Below are 16,478 nucleotides of genomic sequence, written 5' to 3'. Positions count from 1 at the left end.
ACCAAATGTTGACAGACCTACGAAATGCCGCTATTTCCATTCCGCCGTGGAGACCAGAACTCTAAGAACAAAGCATATTGTCATCCTCCCCTTCAGATCAGAGATGGGAAAAAGGAAATCCTTCAGTGTTTTGTGCTGTTTAATGACTAAAGCCTCCCAGTTGCCCAACAGGAATGAACCTTCAGAAAGAGTTTTCTTAAAAGTAAAAGAGAGAAGGCCTTTTCCAGAAATGGAATGGCTCTTTGCCCATCAGAGTCTGCTAGGAGGCTATTTCGTGAACTGACCTGGCTATCTACGGTGGGTTGACACCACTCACAAAAGTACCACTCGGTGTTTGAACGTCAGCACATTGGTTAGCTTGGTGAGCTGATTACCGCAGGAGCTGAGAAGTCTTATCAAATCTGTGGGTTCTTATCAAAGTGTGCGCCAGCTACCATGAAAACCACTTTCTTTCTCCTCCAACAATGACGCCACCACAGAAATCATTTCTGAAGACATCTCTTTCAGCTCTCTACACATATGAAGCTGCAGAACTAAGGGATACCTGGCAAAGGCACGTGGCTGCCATGTCATCATTGGGTGAAAAATACAAAACCAAAGGAAAAAACCCTTTCAAATGCATGTTCCTCCAAGGACGAGTCTGGAGCTCATTTCTCTAAGTCACGCTGTGCTTCAGACTATCAGTCATAATCAGTCATAGCTCTAGTGAAGCACGTCAGGTTCAGACCTGAAGGACATGGTTTATAGATTCAGCATTCTTCATATTTGGGGTCTAAGGATTTGCTGGAGTTCAAAAGCTATCATTAAGGGCTTCCCTGGTGGCACAGTGGTTGAGAATCTGCCTGCCAATGCTGGGGACACAGGTTCGAGCCCTGGTCCGGGAAAATCCCACATGCCACGGAGCAACTAAGCCTGTGCACCGCAACTACTGAGCCTGTACTCTAGAGCCCACGAGCCACAACTCCTGAGCCCGCATGCTGCAACTCCTGAAACCTAGAGCCCGTGCTCTGCAACAAGAGAAGCCACAACAATGAGAAGCCTGCACCACAGTGAAGAGTAGCCCCCCACCCGCCCGTACGCAGCAGCAAAGACCCAATACAGCCAAAAATAAATAAATTTATTTAAAAAAAAAGCTATTATTAAGCAAGAGGACTGAATCCTTTGTGGTTTAACAGTTTAACATCTCAGACTCTCAGGATCAAAGTTCACTCGTAATTAGCAATTTGGAAATTCCGACCTTACCCACAAGGCAAGAGTTTACAGCAGGTAATTTACATGAAATGACTGCCAAGGTGTTTCTCAATTACTTAATACAAAACAGAGGGAGTGGGAGGAGTCATAAATATCTACAAGAGGAGGAAAAAACCAAATAAACTAGGAACTTCGAAATAAGTTTTTTTGGTGGGTTTTGCTCGGTGGGTAAGAAATTAGTAACTCTCCTGACTGACAACGCCTGACTTTAATATGCCTCCCAGCTCACCCCCCTCCGCCGTCAGGTCTATCCCGGAACGCCATTAAGATGGTGTAAATGGAGGCTGATTATCGGGAAACAGCCCTTGTTCTCGGCACGTGAAGGGCAACAAGTGTTCACGAAAGGAGGGCACAGAACAAAACGCCCAGACCTCCACGGGCAGGTTTCCAAACTAGCTGCCCTGGGGTTTTTCCAGACACATCTGTTCCTCACACCCAGTGCCCTTGGCTACCCTTGGCATGCCCCGGGCGTGCGGGAGGAGAAGCAGGCTGCGGGGCAAACTTCACAAGTAGGCTCTTGAGCCAACAACAAGGGCGTGAGGTTCCACAAAGTTCTCGCAAGCCTGGGGGAAAGGGAGACCCGCGGAGAACTGCTGGTCTTCTTTTGACTAAAAATCCGACGCCCGCCTGGGGAGGCTGAGGCGCTTTGGATCAGTTTCCCAAACCCGCAACGTGCCCGGAGCGCACCCCGCCCAGGAAGGCGCCCGCGCCGCCTCGCGCCCTCGGGCAGGTGATGCCAGCCCCGGTGCAGGAGGTGCAGGCGCCGGGCTACAACGCTCCAGGCTCGCCTCTCCTCGCGACCGAAGGGCCCGCCGGCGTCTCCCCTACCCAGCTCGGGACCCCTAAAAGAAAAGAGTTGCACCGACCGTGGAGCTCGGCGGGCGCGGACGGCTGCCCGGTCCGCGCGCGGCGCCTGGGCGAGAGGAAGCCGAGACGGCGAGGGTGGGTGGCGAGTGTCCCGGGCTCCGGCGCGGCAGCGGCCCCGGCTGCACCGCTGCCTCCGCTTCGCAAAACTTCCTGGGCACGGCTTCTCTGGGGAGGTCCTCCCCGAGCCGCCCGCCTCCGGCCACCCGGTGGGATGGAGCGTCTCCACCTCCCGTCCGCAATCGCCAGACCAAAGGGGTGACTGTGCGCGCGCACGAGGGCTCGCAAGAAAAGGAAAACTCCGGAGGAACACGCCTCCCGTCTGTCCTCCCCTTCTCCCAAAGCTCCCAGACCTTCTACTCCACTCTAGGGCGGCAAGAATGTCCAAACCTTCCAGCCCTCCAGGGATGCCGCCACTATAAAGCACTAGGCTGCCGCCCCCTCCCAGGCCCTGAAGGGTAGGAGTCTTTTTAACTATTTCCTTCCTGAAATGAAAGTGGTGGTGAGGGGACGGTGATCGAGGAGGAGGGTAGTTTAACAGACAAGACTCAGAACTGAGGAAGGTCTTGCAGAGAAAACTTTCCTTTCCCAGTTAAGTGCAGGCAGATTTGATCCGGAGGGAGCGACTGCAGAGTCAGGGTCCGAGCGTGGTTTCTGCTTTGCGTTCCCTGCCCCTTTGCTTGTCTTGTACGTTCCCTCTTAAGCTTATAGCAAGTGAAAGAGCCAACGTGGACAGCAGTTTACTGGATCAAGGACGTTTTGTTTCTATCTTGTCCCTTGAAGCCAGCACCCCAGGGCTACCTACTACTGGCCCAGGGCAAAGCAGGAGCCCCTGGAGAGATTGTGGAAGGGTCCAGTATGTGGCTCTGAGAAACCTATGATTCCTCAAGAAATCCAAACAGGGAGGATGCAGGTGCTGCAGAAGGTGGGTTTCAGCATGTCTATACCATAGAGAGTTTATCCTAAATGGGGTCGTGGGAGAGGAGATGAGGGACAAAGGCCATTGCCTGTGACAGGTGACAAAAATTCAAGGCTCCTTGAAAAGGAAACCCTTGTACACTGTCGGTGGGAATGTAAATTGGTGCAGCCACTGTGGAAAACAGTATGGAGGTTCCTCAGAAAACGAAAAAATAGAACTACCATATGATCCAGCAATCCCACTCCTGGGTATATATCTGAAGAAAACGGAAAACACTAATTCGAAAAGATACATGCACCCCAGTGTTCATAGCAGTGTTACTTACAGTCACCAAGATATGGAAGCAACCCAGTGTCCCTCAATAGATGAATGGATAAAGAAGATGTGGTATATATATATATTATGGAATACTACTCAGCCATAAACAAGAACAAAAATTTGCCATTTGCAGCATGGATGGACTTGGAGGGTATTATGCTTAGTGAAATAAGTCAGACAGAGAAAGACAAATACTGTAGGTAATCACTTATATGTAGAATCTAAAAAATAAAAAAAACTAATGAATATAACAAAAAGGAAACACACAGAAATAGAGAACAAACTAGTGCTTACCAGTGGGGAGAGGGAAGAGGGGAGGGACAAGATAGAGGTAGGGGATTAAGTATAAACTACTACGTATAAAATAAATAAGCTACAAGGATATATTATATAGCACAGGGAACATAGCCAGTATTTTATAATAACTTTAAATGGAGTATAATCTTTAAAAATTGTGAATCACTATGTTGTACACCTCTAACTTATATAATATTGTAAATTAACTATACCTTGATAAAATCACAATATGAGACAATATTTAATAACCTGAGTAAATGTTCAATATCAAGAAAAGAATAAAAATAAAACATTATATGGAAAAATATAATCAAGGGCTCCTTAGAGAAGGCCTTGCCCAGGAGTCCTTCAATGCATTGTTGGTATGAGGCATACTGTGGAAATGTGAATTTGGAGCACTGGTCACATTATATTACAGACTGTTCTGATTATCAGCTGCAGCTAAAGAAAATCACCCTAAAATGGTAGTGGTTTAAAACAACATACCTTAGTCATCAATCTGCAATTTGGGCGGGATTTGGCTGGGACAGCTCGTCATCTTTGCTGGGCCTGGAGGCTCCACTTCCAAGATAGTTTGCTTTCCTGGTAATGAGTGTTGGGTTTTCTCTATGTGTGTCTGCCTACAAAGTGGTTTATGTTTCCTCACAGCATGGTGGCTGGGTTCCAAGAAGGAGTGTCCCAAGAGACAGGAAATGGTAGCTGCCAGTTTCTTAAAGTCTGGGCCTAGAAACTGATATAGTGTCACTTCTGCGAATTCTATTAGTGAAGCAGTCACAGATCCTAGATTCAAGGTGAGGCGATACAGACTTCACCTGTCAATGCAAGGCGTGTCAGAGGATTGGAGGGGCATTTTGTAATACTATCAAAGAGATCCACAGAATACCACTGTTGAAAGGGACCTTAATAGTCACCTAGTCCAATGGACTGGGTATTACCCTGTGCATTAATCTGTTCTATCTACAGCTTCCTCAGGTTGAAGAGTCAGCCAGAATAATTAATAGCTTTTATAAGTGCCTTTGTTTGCATTTTAAAAAAGGTGCCCCTTTAGGCACATGGCTTGGCAAGCTGACAATATTTTCAGGGAAGAAAAAGTCCTATACCAGGGTTCAAACCTTGGCATGTGAAACATGTGCTGGTTTTTAGCCCCCATTCACCCTATGACCAGACACACTTGGACAGTACAACTTGCACAATTGAACATGGCAGTCTATTCAGTCTTTGGTAGAGCACATCCATCAGCCTCTACCTCCCGGGACAGCCCATCCCACTGTGGTGCAGGTCTAATTATTCAAAGTCTTTTCTTCACACTCATTAGGATGGCTATTATCAAAAAGCAGAAAACAAGTGCTGGTAAGGATGTGGAGAAATTGGAACCCATGTGTGTCGCCGGTGGGAATGTAAAATAGTGCGGCAGCTGTGGAAAACAGTTTGGCAGTTCCTCAAAAAATTAAACAGAAAATTACTGTGTGATCCAGCAGTTCCATTTTTGAGTAAATACCCAAAATAACTGAATGCAGGGACTTGAACAGATATTCATATACTCATATTCATAGCAGCATTATTTACAATAGCCAAAAGGTGGAAACAACCCAAATGTCCATCTATGGATGAATGGACAAATAAAATGTGGTATATATATGTAACCTGAAATATTATTCAGCCTTATAAAGGAAAAAAATTCTGATACACGCTACAACATAGGTGAAACTTGAAGACATTATGCTAGGTAAAGTAAGCCAGATACAAAAGGAGAGCTATTGTATGAGTCCACTTATATGAGGTAGTTAGAATAATAGTCAATATCTTAGAGACAGAAAGTAGAATGATGGTTACCAGGGACTTGAGGGGGGGAGGAATGAGGGTATATTGTTTAATGGGTTTCAGAATTTCAGTTGCGGGTGATGAAAAAGTTCTGGAGGTGGATGGTAAGGATGGTTGCACAACAATGTGAATGTACTTACTGTCACAACCATACACTGAAAAATGGTTAAAATAATAAGTTTATTTTAAGTATATTTTACCACAATAAAAGATATTCTTCCTGACATTAAGATGAAATCTGCCTCCCCATAATATTACCTTTTGATCGGCCCTATAAGTTCATAAAAAGTTTTCTGTCTCTTCTGAGAAAGATCTTCAGATATAAACAAATATGTTTATGTGCATCACCAGCATAGATCTGCCTTTGTAAGACATTGGGGTTGCCTCATTCTAGGTGAGAACAACATGAACTTTAGTTGTTGAAGATTTATTTTCTCATCTTCTCCGCTTTATTTTCGGGAAAATGACTCCAGCGGATTTAAACCAGTTGTCATTCAAATTAACTACCTCCAGTAACCCCTCTCCCTATAGCCAAGACTTTAAATACTTGCCTCACTATTGTATTCCCTGCTTTGTACTTTTAATGAACATATAATTCACATATTTGACTAAGTTTCTCAACTCAGCTTCCAAAGGTTATTTCTTTTCCCTGAAAGGTGGGTTGGAAGCAATCTGCAGGTCTTCTGGGTTTCAGGGAGACTTTCTCAATCACACTTGACTTCTAGTTCGTGAAGCTCATTAAGTGAAGCATTACTGTAATGGTACTTACAATCAGCATCACATTATCATTATTGATTTCCTGAACAATAATTGCAGAAGATTAAGAAGTACTCAAGATACCACTTAAAAGCCAACTTTTCATGTGTCCTTGGGGGTAAATGTTCTTATGAATTTAAGTTTCTTCATTCAAATGTGCAGATCCATTTCACAATTGCTAATTCCTTAGCTCCTCATATCTGAACTGCAATAAAGGATCTGAATCGCACAGTATTTGCTAGGAATGTTGTGTTCACTTTAAGGCTCCCTGGGGGCAATAAAACATGCCGGGTTCAGGGAAGAACCACAGAGATAAAGAAAGACTGGACAGCCGGTTGTGAGAAGAAAGGTGGAGAGATTGGGGAAGTGTACACCAAATCCTGAACCTGTCACTGCAGCACTGGGCAGTATCATGGCTGAGACTCACTATTGGCAGAGAACATCACTGACCCGGAGGAGAAAAAGCAAGCCTTGTGATTTGAAGGTCCATTTTTAATTAAAATTCACCATAGGCAGTTTGTTTCCAAAAGGAAGTATTCCAAAATACTAGGTTGTAGAGGGGTTGCTGAAGATTCTAAAAGTTTTCTCACTGCAACAATGTTGCACCTGGTGGTCAAGACTGCAGGGTATCTCATCAAAATATGCCGAAGGCATAACTATGTAGCCCAGTGTTTTGTAAACTGCTGGTGGCCTCATAGGAGGGCTGAAAAATCAGTCAATCTTAGCATCACTAATGACTGGATGAGCAGATATTAGGTGTCCTCTGATGACATATTCCATCTGGCCCAAAATGTTTAACTTGAATCAAGACTTTAGCTATTCTTGTTTCCAGGAAAGATAGGAGATAAACACACAAGTTAAACAAATACCATGAAGAAGCAAATAGATAAATCCAGAAAGTATGACATTTTACTCTTCAGTGAATTAATCAATAAAAAAGGGATATTTTTCTAGATTATAAGAGACTTAAAGGAGCACGACAACCAGTTACACCATCCTGGATTGGATCCTGGTTTGGAGAAACCAATTATAAAGGACATTTTTTTTGAGAACTGGGAAAATTTAGATTTGGACTAGGTATTAGATGTTATTAAGAAATTACTAATTTAATTAAATGTCATTATTTGGGGCATATAGAAGAATGGTCTTATCTTTTTGAGATTCTTTTAGGGGAGATATAATTTACTTTTAACTACCAAAGCAGAAACAAAAATGACAGGAGTTAAAAATAAAGAGTAAAAAAGTACCTGAAGTCTTGGCACATAACAGGAGCTCAGTAAATGATAGATCTTTTCACTTTCATTTCTTCCTTTCTTGTTTGTCTGTGAGGTGGCTGGTAAAGCAGAATAAGCAGCATGACGTGACAACCCGGCTGACTTCAGGAAGGTGTCTCAGCAGTAGGGCTAAGGCCAAGGAGACCAGTGGCATCCGAGGAGCTACAAGGTAAAAGCTGGAAGGGGATCTGATGCCTTGCATTGGCCCAGAGGAGACCAACCATACACAGCAGAGTTTAATGTCGATGCTGCAGCAGGAATCCTTAACAGGATGGAAGGGGCCTGGGACTTCCCTGGCAGTCCAGTGGTTAAGACTCTGTGCTGCCACTGTAGGGGGTGCGGGTTCGATCCCTGGCTGGGGAACTGAGATCCTGCACACTGCGCGGTGAGGCAAAAAAAAAAAAGAAAAAAAAAAAGGAAGGGGCCTGAGGGTTCCAAGGTCTGCTAGTGAGGACAGGCCAAAATGCATACTATCATGAGGTCATTATGACTCTGACTCTTGAATGTTCCTTAGGCTGATGTGGGCTTGGGAACTGTGGGTTGCACTTGCAATCGAAGAAGACAAACAAACAAAAAGCCTGATCTTGAATGAAGGAGACAGTGAAAAGAGATGCATTGGGCTGCTCCCGCCAGGCCTGCAAGCCCTGTACTTGCCCAGCCTTGAGACCGAAGACAGAGCCTGGAGTCAGCGACAGAGACATCAATAGTTTAATAGATGGGAATCTTACATGTCTGAGTGAAAGGGTCCTGGAGTGATACGCCACTGTGGACAGCAGACAGCAGTCAGGACACGGCAGCAATCTTCACTCCTGGGAGGAATAGGGAGACTACTACTTATAGGGGGAATTGACTCATCGGTTACCAGGTAAATCAGCAGAGGGGCATGGCCCTCTTAGACCCTCGGGCTAAGTACCTTCATGGGCAGAGGTCTTCCTTTTGATAAACTTTAAAAAAATTTTAAATATTTATTTATTTGGCTGCGTCGGGTCTTAGTTAAAGCACATGGGATCTTCATTGCAGGATTCGGGATCCTTTCTTGCAGCGCGAGTGTTCCTTATTGCGGGGCGAGGGCTTCTCTCTAGTTGTGGTGAGGGCTCTAGAACGCAGGCTCAGTAGTTGTGGCACACGGGTTTAGTTGCCCTGCGGCATGTGGGATCTTAGTTCCCCAACTAGGGATTGAACCTGTGTCTCCTGCATTGGAAGGCAGAGTCTTAACCACTGGACCACCAGGGAAGTCCCTTGGTAAACTATTGTAGGGGAGCCATTCTGATCTAAAGACTAGAACAGTCACTAGCTCAGGCTGGGGGCAAGTATGTAGGTATTTACTGATTAGGCTCTATGATTAAGAGGGAAGTTCAGTTATGTGAGTAGAGTGTAAATGAAACAGGGATGGGTCGAGCAGGGGATGTACAGAGAGCAAGAGAACAGCCGTCTTGAATGGCCTGGCCATACAAGGTGACAGCAGGTCTCATGTGTAGTAACTTCAGATCAGGAGAGGGAAAGGCAATTAGCTTATAACTTTTGTTTAGATATGTCAGGGAAACATGATAGACCTTGACATTGGCAGAAAAGATTGGTAGGTGTCCTGTCTAGTGCACTCTTCTGTGTTATCTATGCCTTTCCTCATCTTTGAGCTATTTTATGACTCTGTTAATTGTAGAAAACTGACAGAAATGCAAGTGGTTCTTGTCCGTAGAAATGAAAATTAATTTTGACTGGTAGAGATGTGATTCTTGTCTTGTGGATATTGATGTTGTCAGCTGGGCTGCCACAATAAAATACCCACGAACTGGGTGGCTAAAACAACAGAAATTTATTTTGTCACAGTTTTGGAGACCTGGAAGTCTGAAATCAGGGGACCATTATGCTCAAGATGTGGTGAGAGCCCTCTTCCTGGCTTACAGATTGTTGCCTTCTTGCTGTGCCCTCACATGGCAGAGGGAAGAAAAGTGAGAGAGATAGATAGATAGAGTACTCTGGTATCTCTTCTTCTTCTTCTTTTTTTTAAATAAATTTATTTATTTATTTTTGGCAGCATTGGGTCTTCGTTGCTGTGTGAGGGCTTTCTCTAGTTGCAGAGAGTGGGGGCTACTCTTCGTTGCGATGCGTGGGCTTCTCATTGCAGTGGCTTCTCTTGTTGCAGAGCATGGGCTCTAGGCACATGGACTTCAGTAGTTGTGGCACACGGGCTCCAGTTGTGGCTCGCGGGCTCAGCTGCTCCGCGCCATGTGGGATCTTCCTGGACCAGGGCTTGAACCTGTGTCCTCTGCATTGGCAGGTGGATTCCCTACCACTGTGCCACCAGGGAAGCCCTGGTGTCTCTTCTTATGAGGACACTAATTCCATCCTCAGGGTCCCACCCTCATGACCTCATCTAATCTGAATTACCTCCCAAAGTGCCATCTGCAAATACCATTACATAGGAGGTTAAGGCTATAACATATGAAAATGGGGGTGACACAGACATAAAGCCCATATCATTCCACCCCAAAATTCATGTTCTTCTCACATGCAAAATACATTCCTTCCATTCCAACAGCCCCCAAAGACTTAACTCATTCCAGCATCAATTCTAAAGTCTAAGGTCCAAAGTTTCACTTAAACGTTATCTAAATCAGATATGGGTGAGACTTAAGGTATGATTTGCCCTGAGACAAAATTCCTCTCCTGCTGTGAATGTGTGAAACCAGACAAGTTATGTATTTCCAAAATACAGTGGGGAGATAGGCATAGGATAGACAGTTTACTCATATGTAAGGGGAAGTTGTAAGATCATATTAACTATAGGTGTTTTTAATGCTTTATAATTCTATGATTATCTTATAATGACTTTAGGATCAAAATGGGTATTTAGGATATAAAATAGACTTTATATTTAGGAAATAAGATGTCTTTATTATTGATCAGGATATGTGAAAGAAAAGTTTTTGGAAGATTAATTTGTCAGAAGTGTTTCACATATCTGAATAGTAACTAGTGGCAAGAAGACAGGTTAGGTTGGTGTATTATTTTAGTATGAAGCATGCGGTAGAGAATAAAGTGGTGATGAACACTGCTTTGGTGGTTTGTGGGTAATGTTTAAGGCACAAATCCTAGAGACATTTAAAATGAAGAAGACTGATGTAGCAGCTAGCTTATGCTGTATAACAAATCACCCCAAAACAACCTGTTGGCTTAAAACAACAATTTTTTTACTAGCTCATGATTTTGTAGGTCAGCAATTTGGGCTAGGCTCATCTGGGTGGGTTTTTTGCTGGTCTTAGCCAGGCTCATTCATGCAGTAGAGTGTCCTCATGTATCTGCAGTCACCCAGCATTCTATGGCCTTGCTAACATATTTGGCTCTTGGCTGGAGTAAGGGGTTAGTTATCAGTGTCATGTGTCTTTCATCATCCAGCATGTTATCCTGGCTCATTCGCCTGGTGGTATCAGTGTTTCAAGTGCAGCAAGAAAGAGCAAGCCCCAATGATCATGTACTTTTCAAGTACTGGCATCATGTTTGCTATTATCCTGTTGGCCAAAGCAAGTAACATGGTCAAGCCCAGAGTCAGTATTGGAGGAGACTAGCCAAGGGCATGAAAAGAGACAGAGACAATTATTGCAATCATTTGTGCAAACAATCTAATGCAACCCAGAATTTTTTTTTTTTTTTGTGGGGGGTGGGGGGGTGTGAGGAACAGATTGGATCTATGGGATGAAGTTAGAAGAGACTAAAAAATGACTCTAACATTTCCTGGAGTGAGCTCAGAACGGTTCATCAATATTTATTTAGTAAAACCTGTGTATCAGGTTCTGTGCTAGGAATAGAGATTTGAAAAAGCAACAACAAATAAGGCATGACCCTATCCTAAAGAAGCCTCGGGTCTAATGGGGAAAAGATAATCAAGAGCTTAAAAACAACACAGTAAGTGTTAGGATAGACCTATTTGCTAGATAAGGGGCTGGGAAACATTTTCTGTAAAGGGATATCTAGTAAGTATTTTTGGCTCTGTGGACCCTACAGCCTCTATCACAACCAGTGAACTCTGCTGTGATCGCACAAAAGGAGCCCTAGACAATATGTAAGCAAAGTGACCAGGTGAGAAAGATGGGCAGTGAATCCGTTAGGGTGCCTAGAAAGGGAAGCCAGGTTTGGGGGGCAAGAGGGGTTTATGTGGGAAGAAGAAGAATTCAGTTTTTAAATAGCTTGAATCTAAGGGCATATGAGGGCTTCAGGCTTGAAATTAAAGCATGTAGAGATCAGTAACTGAAGCCAAGAGTTGGATGCATTTCATTTGGAGACAGAATGTGAAAAAGAAAAGGGCAAAGAAACGAGGATGAGCTTTGTACAAAGCATTCAGTTAGAAGCTTGTCAAACAGAGAGAATCATCTGAGAAAGGACCAGAGAAGAAGGGCAGTGTCTGTGACACAAAGAAAGAAGAGAGTTTCAGGAATGAATGAATGGTCAAGAGAGGTCAAAGGGAATGAAGAGTGGGAATGGGTCACGGAGATCGGCAATAAGGGGGATATTGTTCTAAGGCTGTCAAGCTGAGCCTTTAGGCAAACTTTTCTGCTTTACACACATTCAAAATAGCTTAGTAATTAGAAACAGTGCAAAAAGACATGCAGAAACATTGCTAAGTAGTGAGTATAAATCTTTTTGCTAAGTTTACTTTCATAATAGGTGGAAGAAAAATCAACACCATCTATAATTAGCATGTGCTACATTAGCCTTTTTTTCAAGATCTCTTGGTAACTTTTGGAAAAGGAAAATTATTTTCTTGGGAAATAATTCTATTTCTATTTTTACATGGAGGTGAACAATGACAAGGAAGCTTGCATGTCAGGTAAAGCCTTTTATTGATGCTAATTTCTAATTTACATTTTTAAAAGGTGAATATGTTTTCCATGGCTTTATCTGAATGCTAAGTTAAAACAACCTACATGTCCATCAACAGATGAATGGATAAAGAAGATGTGGTACATCTATACAATGGAATATTAATCAGCCATAAAAAAGAATGAAATAATGCCATTTGCAGTAACATGGATGGACCTAGAGATTATCATACTCAGTGAAGTAAATCAGACAAAGACATATCATATGATATCACTTATATGTGGAATCTAAAAAAAGGATACAAATGAACTTATTTACAAAACAGAAACAGAGCCATGGACTAAGAAAACAAATTTATGGTTACCAAAGGGGAAGGGTGGGGGGGGGAGGCATAAATTAGGAGTTTGGGCTGAACATGTATACACTACTGTATATGAAATAGATAATCAACAAGGACCTCCTGAATAGCACATAGGGAACTCTACTCAATATCCTGTGACAACCTAAATGGGAAAAGAATTTGAAAAAGAAGTGATATACGTATATGTACAACTGAATCACTTTGCTATACACCTGACACTAACACAACATGGTAAATCAATTATACTCCAATATAAAATTAAAAATTAAAAAAAAAAGAAAGAAACAATAACTGAGAGAGGGAGAAGGCCAGCAGGCAGAGGCGGGAGAAGCAGCCAACGAAGGTGGGAAGGCTGGGGCCCCAGCAGTGATGAGAAAGGGCCCTGGGAGAGCCACAGGGATGCCCTGATCGAAAGAGGACGCAAGGTCCGGACCTGCACGGGCTTCAGGGAGCCAGAGGGACGCGCGTGCGCGGTTGAGCAGGGAAGTGGCTCTCCCTCGTCCCTTCCCCACGCACCATCTCCTCGGGTTTCCCTCCATTTCTCGCATCTCCTTTCCGTTTCCGGCTCCTCCCGCTTTCTTCTGTGAGGGCTCCAATGGAGGTTCTGCCACCACCCCTGCCTGCCCTCGTGCCAGACTGCAGATTTCATGGGTTCTGAAGTCTGCCACCCACCGTCAGCCCAGAGGAACCCGCCAGGTCAGGACCAGAGCTCAGGCGTGAATCCTTCCCCGTGCTGCCCTCTCCAAATCTCCAAAGTGTGACCTCAAGTTCAGGGCCCCGGTGGGTAACAGGGTGAACCATCTGTCTGTAGGCTGTAAACCAGAGTTGTAAGACAGGTCCTAGTCTTTGAGAACCTCACTTATATGCCAAGGGCTGAAAAGAGGTTTCAACCCTCAGAAAAGGAGGTGGGAGAACTGGACACCCTGCCTTCCCCGACGTGTGTTTGGTGCCTTGGTTGGATTTTGATTCTCAGTGAAACGTGCAGCTGGGGCTTGTTCCCAGCCAGCACGCCCCACCAAGGTTAGCAGTTTCAGTCTCCAGTTATGATTAGAAAGGCAACTGAGATAGGACCTTTTTTGTTGAAATTGATGCCGAATCTGGCCTCCATACCCCGACACGGAAATAAATCTCCGAGACAGAGTTTTGGGTGAAGTAGAAAAGGATAGCTTTATTGCTTTGCCAGGCAAAGGGGGCCACAGCAGGCTAATGCCCTCAAAACTGTGTGTCCCTACCTGGAGGGGGTAGTGAGGAGTTTTATAGTAATGGTTCAAAAAGGAAGGTATGATCAGCTCGTGGACATTCTCCTGATTGGTTGGTGGGGAGGTAAGCGGGAGTCAGCATCATCAACCTGCTGGTTCCAACTGGTCAGGGGTCTACGTGACTGTGGGCAGCATACCATTACTTCTCTTACCTGGTAGGGGTTTCAGTATCTGCAAAACAGCTCAAAGATATTATGTATATCCCTTGAGGGGGAGCCAGGGCCTTGCCCCAAGGCTGCACTATTGTTTCTTGACTGTTCCTCCCTTGTCTCCGCATCTCCTCCCTTCCCTGATTAGCAACTGTTCGAACCTGCACATTGGAATGCAGGGAAGGTCATGGAGACTGAATGAAGCCTATTTCCTGTAATCAAGAAATGGGGGGGATGGGATTCCCTGGTGGTCCAGTGGTTAGGACTCAGTGCTTTCATTGGGGGGCCTGGGTTCAATCCCTGCTCAGGGAACTAAGATCCTGCAAGCTGCGCAGAGTAGGAAAAAAAAAGGAAGAAAGAAAGAAATGGGAACACAGGAAGACTTTTGTGCCCAGGAGCCCCACAGGGTCCTGCTTGGTTTCAAAATGAGGAAAAAGGAGCCATTAGATGGGACAGTGAGTTGGGTTATGGAGTGTTAATGGCTGGATCAAATAGATGTGGGGGATTTACCAGTGAACAGAATATTGAATCCAGAAATTGCTGTGTATGTGTAAGTGTTTAAATAATCATAGTAGCTCACATTTGCTGAGTGCTTATGTGTCAGCTACTGGAGCCATTTCTCAGGTTATCTTATTTAAGTCGCTGTAAGTTAGGCACGATGACTATCTTGATTTTACAGCATTACCCAGAGCCATTACTGGTAAGTGTTGAAACCAGGCAGTCTGACTCCAGAAGTCTCAGTGGTATCAATAAATTATCTGCTACAAATCATTGGTCAGTGGGAAAAAGACTAACTGAGGAATGACTAAACATTGGGGACATGCTTTACATCTATTTCATTTGTTAAATAAACACTGGATGAATCAAGAGTTTAAATGTAAAGAATGAAACCATAAAAAATACTACAAGAAAAAAACCAATAATTGAGACTTCTTTGAGGCTTTCATGTATATTTATTGATGACATTTAAGTAATCTTTAGTGCAGAGTGTATTCTGTCACAAAGCTTTCCATTTTTTTTCATCTTAATTTGTCAAGCAAGGCTTTAGGACTACTAGTTAGAAATAGATGTCGAAAACTGGGTGATGGGTTTTGTGCTGTAAAGAATTTAGAATTCAGATTTCAGAATTCTCTCAATGTGCCATTACCAGCAGCTCAGTCATCTCTCATGGATGAGGTCTCCTTCTCAGGCTCTCTTGTTATCCCTCAACTGGAAGACTTAGAGGTGGCTCTGCCTAAAGGAGGGTGGATGGATTAGACAGCATCTCAAGGACATTTGTCGACAGCTTTCTGATTTGAATATTTTTGGGCGGACATCTGTATTTGTTTGCTAGGGCTGCAATAACAAAATACCGCAGACTGGGTGGCTTCAGCAACAGAAATTTATTTCTCACAGTTCAGGAAGCTGTTAGTCTGAGATCAAGGTCTTGGTAGGTTTGATTTCCTCTGAGGCCTCTCTCTTTGGCTTGCAGATGGCAGCCTTCTTGCTGTGTCTTCACATGGTCTTTCCTTCTGTGAGTACGTGTATGTCTTAGTCTTATCTTCGTACAAGGACACTGGTCCTATTGGATAAGGGCCCACCATATGATCTCATTTTGCCTTAATTACCTCTTTAAAGGCCCTATCTCCAAATACAGTTGTTGGGGGTTAGGAGTTCAACATATGAATTTTAGAGGGGACAAAATTCAGTCCATAAATGCATCTAATGCTTGCACTCTGTGTCTTGGAATGGCAGCATGATTTTGCAGCCATGGAACCCCTACGTTCCAGGTCTTGCTCCCACTTGCTGCTTCATGTACTGCCCTTTGGGTGTGAGTGATTTAAAGAAAAATGTTCACAGTTTGCTTTATGTGCTTCACAAATGTATATATTTCTGCGGAAGTATTTTAAAGTAAATTATAGACATCATAACCTTCACTTCTAAATATTTGATTATCTCAACTATAAGAATCTTTTCCTGTTATTGGAAGAATTTATTTGCAATTTTATTAAATGTTTATTTCTTCTCAAACATATGAATTCAATTTTGATATTTTCCTGATGCACTTATTTTTTGCTGTCCCCTTTTAGTCAAGTGTGCAGAGTATCTTCTAGGTGGGTGTTTCATCAACATTTTATCATTGGCAAAGTGTTCTGTGGTTAAGTCGCATTCGGAAATGCTGGTGTTAGGTGAGTCTCAAGGATGTGGTGATGTCATTAGTCACCATTTTAGTCATACTATGTGGCTGGTAGTCACTACAGGGAAAGTTTATTCATGCTATAATTTTGTGATTTCTGTCCATGTGAGATTTTAAAAAAATTATGCCTGGAGGATATTGCATTTTAGACATTGCTTTTTTAAACAGCATTTTAAGCTCTTTTATATTGAGCCCTTGCCTACTTTATTCCTTGG

At 43.5% G+C, this 16,478-nt stretch overlaps 1 protein-coding gene across 1 annotated transcript in view; it reads right to left on the bottom strand.

Annotated features, from left to right (window-relative positions):
• The window catches only part of EDNRA (endothelin receptor type A), a 70,103-nt gene extending 67,590 nt beyond the window's left edge, over positions 1–2,513 (bottom strand). Inside the window, exon 1 of the mRNA XM_007189385.2 lies at positions 2,118–2,513. The gene's annotated coding sequence lies outside the window, so the exon portion shown is untranslated. The remainder of the gene's footprint in view (positions 1–2,117) is intronic.
• Between the last annotated feature and the right edge of the window lie 13,965 nt (positions 2,514–16,478).

Source organism: Balaenoptera acutorostrata, chromosome 5, assembly GCF_949987535.1.
Source record: "Balaenoptera acutorostrata chromosome 5, mBalAcu1.1, whole genome shotgun sequence".
NCBI classification, from domain to species: domain Eukaryota; kingdom Metazoa; phylum Chordata; class Mammalia; order Artiodactyla; family Balaenopteridae; genus Balaenoptera; species Balaenoptera acutorostrata.
Note: the sequence above shows the minus strand (reverse complement) of the source record. Positions and strands in the feature narration are given on the sequence as shown.